At 39.5% G+C, this 7,500-nt stretch overlaps 1 protein-coding gene across 2 annotated transcripts in view; it reads right to left on the bottom strand.

Moving 5' to 3' along the window:
- mctp2b (multiple C2 domains, transmembrane 2b) overlaps positions 1-7,500 on the bottom strand; it is a 40,330-nt gene that overhangs the window by 23,459 nt on the left and 9,371 nt on the right. The window lies entirely within an intron of this gene.

The raw sequence follows: 7,500 nt of genomic DNA, 5'->3' as shown, positions 1-7,500 counted from the left end.
TGATCATTCTATAATTTTAATGGTAGTTGTATTTGAACAGTGAGAGACAGAATAACAACAAGAAAATCCAGAAAAACGCATGTCAAAAATGTTATAAATTGATTTGCATTTTAATGAGGGAAATAAGTATTTGACCCCCTCTGCAAAACATGACTTAGTACTTGGTTTAAAAACCCTTGTTGGCAATCACAGAGGTCAGACGTTTCTTGTAGTTGGCCACCAGGTTTGCACACATCTCAGGAGGGATTTTGTCCCACTCCTCTATGCAGATCTTCTCCAAATCATTAAGGTTTCGAGGCTGACGTTTGGCAACTCGAACCTTCAGCTCACTCCACAGATTTTCTATGGGATTTAGGTCTGGAGACTGCCTAGGTCACTCCAGGACCTTAATGTGCTTCTTCTTGAGCCACTCCTTTGTTGCCTTGGCCATGTGTTTTGGGTCATTGTCATGCTGGAATATCCATCCACGACCCATTTTCAATGCCCTGTCTGAGGGAAGGAGGTTCTCACCCAAGATTTGACAGTACATGGCCCCGTCCATCGTCCCTTTGATGCGGTGAAGTTGTCCTGTCCCCTTAGCAGAAAAAAAACCCCAAAGCATAATGTTTCCACCTCCATGTTTGACGGTGGGGATGGTGTTCCAGGGGTCATAGGCAGCATTCCTCCTCCTCCAAACACGGCGAGTTGAGTTGATGCCAAAGAGCTCCATTTTGGTCTCATCTGACCTCAACACTTTCACCCAGTTGTCCTCTGAATCATTCAGATGTTCATTGGCAAACTTCAGACGGGCATGTATATGTGCTTTCTTGAGCAGCGGACCTTGCGCGCGCTGCAGGATTTCAGTCCTTCACGGCGTAGTGTGTTACCAATTGTTTTCTTGGTGACTATGGTCCCAGCTGCCTTGAGATCATTGACAAGATCCTCCCGTGTAGTTCTGGGCTGATTCCTCACTGTTCTCATGATCACTGCAACTCCACGAGGTGAGATCTTGCATGGAGCCCCAGGCCGAGGGAGATTGACAGTTCTTTTGTGCTTCTTCCATTTGCGAATAATCGCACCAACTGTTGTCCCCTTCTCACCAAGCTGCTTGGCAATGGTCTTGTAGCCCATTCCAGACTTGTGTAGGTCTACAGTCTTGTCCCTGACATCCTTGGAGAGCTCTTTGCTCTTGGCCATGGTGGAGAGTTTGGAATCTGATTGACTGATTGCTTCTGTGGACAGGTGTCTTTTATACAGGTAACAAACTGATATTAGGATCACTCCCTTTAAGAGTGTGCTCCTAATCTCAGCTCGTTACCTGTATAAAAGACACCTGGGAGCCAGAAATCTTTCTGATTGAGAGGGGGTCAAATACTTTTTTCCCTCATTAAAATGCAAATTAATTTATAAAATTTTTGACATGCGTTTTTCTGGATTTTTTTGTTGTTATTCTGTCTCTCACTGTTCAAATACGACTACCATTAAAATTATAGACTGATCATTTCTTTGTCAGTGGGCAAACGTACAAAATCAGCAGGGGATCAAATACTTTTTTCCCTCACTGTAACATATCTATAACTTTACACATTAAAAACCAAGGAATATTCATTAATGCAAAACAGACATGTCCAATTTACCCACATGTTATTGCCTACAGCATACTTCCATTACATACATCACTAATGCCTACAAAGAGGCAAGCGGCCATATTGTGGAAATGCCACTGTCCCTGTATGTATGAACCTCAGATTTACCAGAACGGCAATATCTGCCTATCTTTCAAAGGCAAAATGCACATAAACAAGGGTCAAATGATTTTGACGTCCATATCGTCTTTGCGGTTAAAAAATGGATTAAAGTGTGGATTAAAGTGGATTTAAGTGTGGTTTACATGATGTTTTACTTTTGTTGAACCATAAAACAATAGTATACCCAACAGCGGTGAGTTAAAATACACAGAATGATATGAGGTAGAAGCTGTGGCTGACTTCTTTCTAGCTAGACTGTAGATTCACACAGCCTGTCAAAAACGTAATCCACTACACATGACTAATTACTACTTTATAATTGTAATCTGATTAAATTACTGATTACTGCATGCAAAAAGTAATCAGATTACTAATTCCTTTACTTTCACGTTACTTTCAAAACCTATCAGACCTACAAAAATACACTACAAAGTGAAACTCGTAGTTCTTTCAGTAAAGTTTTATTTATCATAAAACCTGCCTCAGGTGTCGTCACTGTAGGAATACCAGACCGATAAAATATAAAACTTTTCTAACTAGACTCATTTGGGGTCAATAACCAAGGGGAAGAACAACTAATTTATCATGCTACTACTAGCTGCTACAGTGCCATACAGAGTACATTATCCTTCCTTATGCTCTGATCACATTATGTTCAGGTAAGCTGGAACTCATATAGACATGAAGACACCTTGTTTTCCTGCTCAGCATCAGAGGGTGTTAGTGTTTCAGTTTCAGCCCTTTTACTAGTTTAAAAAAAAATAAATCGGCGTATGTCCATTTTTCCTCACACTGACTGTGTGAGGTAGCGTTTGGCAGAATTGATACCCTTCGGCCAATAAGACACGAGTGTTTCCACGTATTTTCCTGTAAACCCTGTCTGATTGGTCTCGCCTCCGTTCACTGAAGATATAAAATTACAGGCGGTCTTCTTTTAATGACGTTCAGTTACGTAGTGACAAACCGCTCCAAGTGGAGAATTATTCAGAGCTAAAATGGATAAAAAGGGCTTATTCAGGATAAAACGTGATTTATTTTAAAAATGCGTTTGACTTTATATTGTTTTCTTAACAATAAATTTCTAACGCAAATAACGTAATTTTATTCACATCAGTAACTGTAATCAAATTACAGACATTTAAAATGTAAGTTACCAGAAAAAGTCATTAGAATACAGTAACGCGTTACAAAGTAACCCAACTCTGCCTGTCAACGTGAAACACACCCTAGATTTCATGTGCCTTTATTAAGCCTTCTTCACTGACACATTCAAAACACCTCATCGACAGAGACTAAGAAGGCGCCTAGGAAATACAAAATTGGAACGAGGTGGATTACTTTCTCGATCAGTGACTTTTCAAAATGCCTACGGAGGAGAAAATAAAAATAAAAGTACACTAAACACTATTAAGTCAAAGTACAAACTACACAAAGGGAGCAACAAGTTTTGTGTGTGCGTGATTGTGCCGTGCGATGGATTGGCACCCTGTCCAGGGTGTACCCCACCTTGTGCCCGATGCTCCCTGGGATAGGCTCCAGGTTCCCCGTGACCCTGAAGGATAAGTGGTACAGAAAATGGATGGATAGATTGTAGAGTTTTGTGGATGTTGTAAGGCTGGTGCTAAGATGCATGAACCTGTAGAGAACTGCTCTCTGAGAAAACAGAGCATTCTTATGAACAGAATTAACATCTTCACCCGAAATAACACATCACACTGCGTGGAGACTGGAAGATCACACCTCACTATTGTTCTACACCCCCCCGCCCCCTCACTCTCGCTCTTTGTGTGTGTTGAGATCACCTTAAACTCACTCAAGGTCTACATGCTATATGTGAATAAGAAGTTGTTATACATGTTTAGTATCATTCAAAAGGTCTCAGAGCATCAAGAAAAATGGTCTCATTCCCTCAGCAGCAGTTCAAACCACCAATATTACATGCCGTTGACAGTGTACCCTCTCCGGGTACAAATAACCTCCTGTATGTAAATAAGGTACATCCTTCCACAGACACTGTAGACCCAATCAATCCCAAATGCCAAATGACACCCTGAATAGTGGGCCCAAATTCAAATTATAATCACAAACAACACCATTTGGTTGACCCACAGAGAATCTGGGTATTTAGGGAGAGCTGGCCAAAGTTTCAGGGAATCTGTAGACAGATCTCCCACAGCATTGTTCTGTATAGTTTCATTGCCAGGTAAACATCTCTAATTCTTTTATTTGTGTTTTATGTGATGTTCTTATCTTTTGTATTGGATTAAGAATTATTACTGAAATGATCTGGTTGTTAGGTTTGAAATGATTCTGATCTTCCCTGAAATGATTGTCTCCTGTAGATTATGTTCATTTCAATTCAATTCAATTTTATTTGTATAGCGCTTTATACAATGGACATTGTCTGAAAGCAGCTTTATAGAAACATATAAACACGGGATACAGATTTTAAATGTGTGAATTTATGCCTATCGAGCAAGCCGGTGGCGAAGAAAAACTCCCTACGATGTTAAGAGGGAGAAACCTTGAGAGGAACCAGACTCAGAATGGAACCCATCCTCATCTGGGTAACAACGGATGTTAAGTCCATGTTACCGCAAATCTGCGGCCAGGTTAGTACAGACTAAAATCCAGGTTTAGGTGGAGCATTGGGGCACACCAACTGAGATTTTACAGTCTAGGCTAACAACTTGACAGTTTGAGTTATGTGCACATAGACTGTAAAGGCTAAAAGGAATTTCCGTTTAGAACAATATAGTGTTGACTGATCAATCTGAATAGGGTGAGCCTTAACCTCTGATTATTGTAATATTATTCTAGTTAAATGTACATGTTAAACCATTGGCATGATTATATAAAGCTACTATTACAGGGAAGTAAAACTGGTTGACTTATTCAGACAGTAGTGGTCATAACCTCTAGAGATAATGTTATTCTAATTAAGTGTGAACAGATCTATGGGGAATAAAGAAAGTACTTTTTAGAGAAAGGGCAAGCACGGGCGGCCATCTAAATAGTACTAGTCAATTACCTCTGTCTAATGATCAAGATTGGCGAGTTTGTGACCGTGAGATCCGTGTACACGGCCGGCCCGAGACTCAGACACATGGGATCCGAATGAACGAGCACAATCTAAGTAAAGGGTTAAATAGGATAATCAAATGTCGAGATAAAATCAATATTAAAATTCCAATCTCTATCTCTTAGAATCATTTATAATTGGAGTCAGATAAATTAAAACAATATTTAATGTTGACAAATTGTTCATTTAAATGACAGCAACTACTCATCCAGGAAGTCACAAACGAGCCAAGGACAACATCAAAGGTGTTGATCTTTTTTGATCTGGAGACCTTGATCTCCAGTTATCGGAAGGGTTTGGTTGCAGTTATTGCTGCTAAAGGCGGCACAAACAGATTTTATGTTTAAGGGGGCAATTAGTTTTTCACATTGGTGATAGGTGTTGGATAACTTTTTTTTTTTTGCTTCAATAAAATTTTTTTTTATTGTATTGTGTGTTTACTCAGGTTGTCTTTGTTTTATGTTGTTTTTCCGTTTGAAGATCTAAAACTAGTATGAGGTTTACACAAAAACATAAGGAATCATACTTTTTCACAGCACTGTATACAGTCTGATATAGAGCTTGAGATAAATATAAACAATATTTTAGAAAATGAAGTATGAAAAAACAAAAAAAACAAAGAAGGTCGTCCAATGAGATTGCACTGTATATACTATATGATTAATGCACATGTACTTCTGAAACTATGAGTTGTATATGCACTATGTGCACGCATGTGTGGCTATAGATCCTGTTGGTGTCTTCTGCCTACTCACAATACATTTGCATATCAAGCAGATAGGAATGCTCACAGCCATGCTCACAAGGAAAAGCGCAAACACGCACGCACGCACACACACACACAAACAGACACACACACAACCACACACTATTAACAGTGTTTTGTGCTGGTATGCTAATCCTGAACACACCTGTGTACATTTGTAGTCAGAACTTGCCTCCCGATGTTGCTGCGTGTAATGTGTGTGTGTGTGTTGATAGCTTCAACTACCAGTTTTCTGGCAAAACACATGAAGGTAAGTGAACAGGGTTACAAGTAATACAGTAAATGTGGCAGTGGTAGCTCAGTGGTTAAGACGATGGACTACCAATTAGAAGGTTGTGAATTCAAATCCCAAACCCACCAAGCTGTCACTGCTGGGCCCTTGAGCAAGGCTCTGAACCCTCAACTGCTCAGATGTAGATGAGATAAATGTAAGTAGCTCTGGATAATGGCATCTACCAAATCCCATAAAAATGTTTTAAAAATTTAAAATGTAAATACGCCATATGGCCAAATGTTTTTGGACACCTAATGTTCAGACCCACATGTTTTTTTCTCAAAGTTTGAAGCACAAAGTTGTATATAATGCCGTTGTATGCTGCAGCATTATGATTTCCCTTCACTGAAACTAAAGGGCCCAAACCATTTCTAGCATGACAATGCCCCGTGCACAAAGCGAGATCTATGAGGACGTTTTACCAAGGTTGGAGTGGAAGAACTCGAGTGTCCTGCACAGAGCCCTGACCTCAACCCCACTAAACACCTTTGGGATGAACTGGAACACTGACTGCACCACAGACCTTCTCACCAAACATCCGTGTCTCACATCACTAATACTCTTTTGTCTGTATGAACACAAATCCCCACAGCCATGCTCCAAAATCTAGTGGAAAGCCTTCCCAGAACAGTGGAGGTTATAAAACAGTAAAGGGGGGATAAATCTGAAATGTGATGTTCAACAAGGACATATGGGTGTGATAGTCAGGTGTCCACAAACTTTTGGACCAGATGTATAGCGAATAGAGACTTCTGTTTCTTATTAACCTGTTGATTTGGTTCTAAATGATACCGTAAACTCCATTATTATTATTATTATTATTATTATTATTATTATTATTATCATCCATTATTTTGTGATACTGTTATCATCTAGATAGTGAAAAATATTGTGATGTGAATATCAGCTCATATCGCCCACCCCTATTTTAAATTAGACTCCTCTTCCCACAAATCCAAAGCTCCTGTTTCCTGGTTGAGCCCTGTTTACGGCAATCGCCAGAGCAAGCTTGTTCAAACAGTCAAAATCCCTAAGCCGTAGTATTACATGTCATGGCAGGTGGTTACTAAGTTTACATAAACATTCTTTGTTTTCTCCTACTGATTTCCTTTTACTCAGTTAGTTTAGTTTTTGGCATTAAAAATGGAAAATAAGACTGATGCCACAAAACTCTGGAGTGTGACGAGTAAAAAGAAACTTGATACGGGCAGACGCAGAAACAATTAGAAACAACTCTATAAAGCAGTTAAAGAAAACAACAGAAATACAGTCAATATTACTGCGGGTTTTGTCTTTAAAAATTCTCATCGTTCAGCAATAAGCAGGGTGAACCACTATCTGAACCAGCTGAACCAGGATTGTTTAATGAAATGTATCCTGAAAACATTGACGTCATACTGTATATTGTTCCGGTGGTTGTGGGTGTGATGTTAGTGACGTTAGCGACAGAGCCATTACAATGGAAAAGGACCAACAGCTTTAGCTCTGGGCTCAATGCAAAAGTTACTCAGTGGAAAGATGACTAGTGAGTCAAACACAAGACAAGTGTCTTCTATTCCATTTATTCATTTTAGCAGACTGTTAGCATTTAGCAGAATGTTAGCATTTTAGCATTCCTGTTCAGGTGAGGAGATGCCTATTTATAGTTGCT

The sequence above is a fragment of the Ictalurus punctatus genome, chromosome 10 (genome assembly GCF_001660625.3).
Source record: "Ictalurus punctatus breed USDA103 chromosome 10, Coco_2.0, whole genome shotgun sequence".
In the NCBI taxonomy this organism is placed as follows: domain Eukaryota; kingdom Metazoa; phylum Chordata; class Actinopteri; order Siluriformes; family Ictaluridae; genus Ictalurus; species Ictalurus punctatus.
Note: the sequence above shows the minus strand (reverse complement) of the source record. Positions and strands in the feature narration are given on the sequence as shown.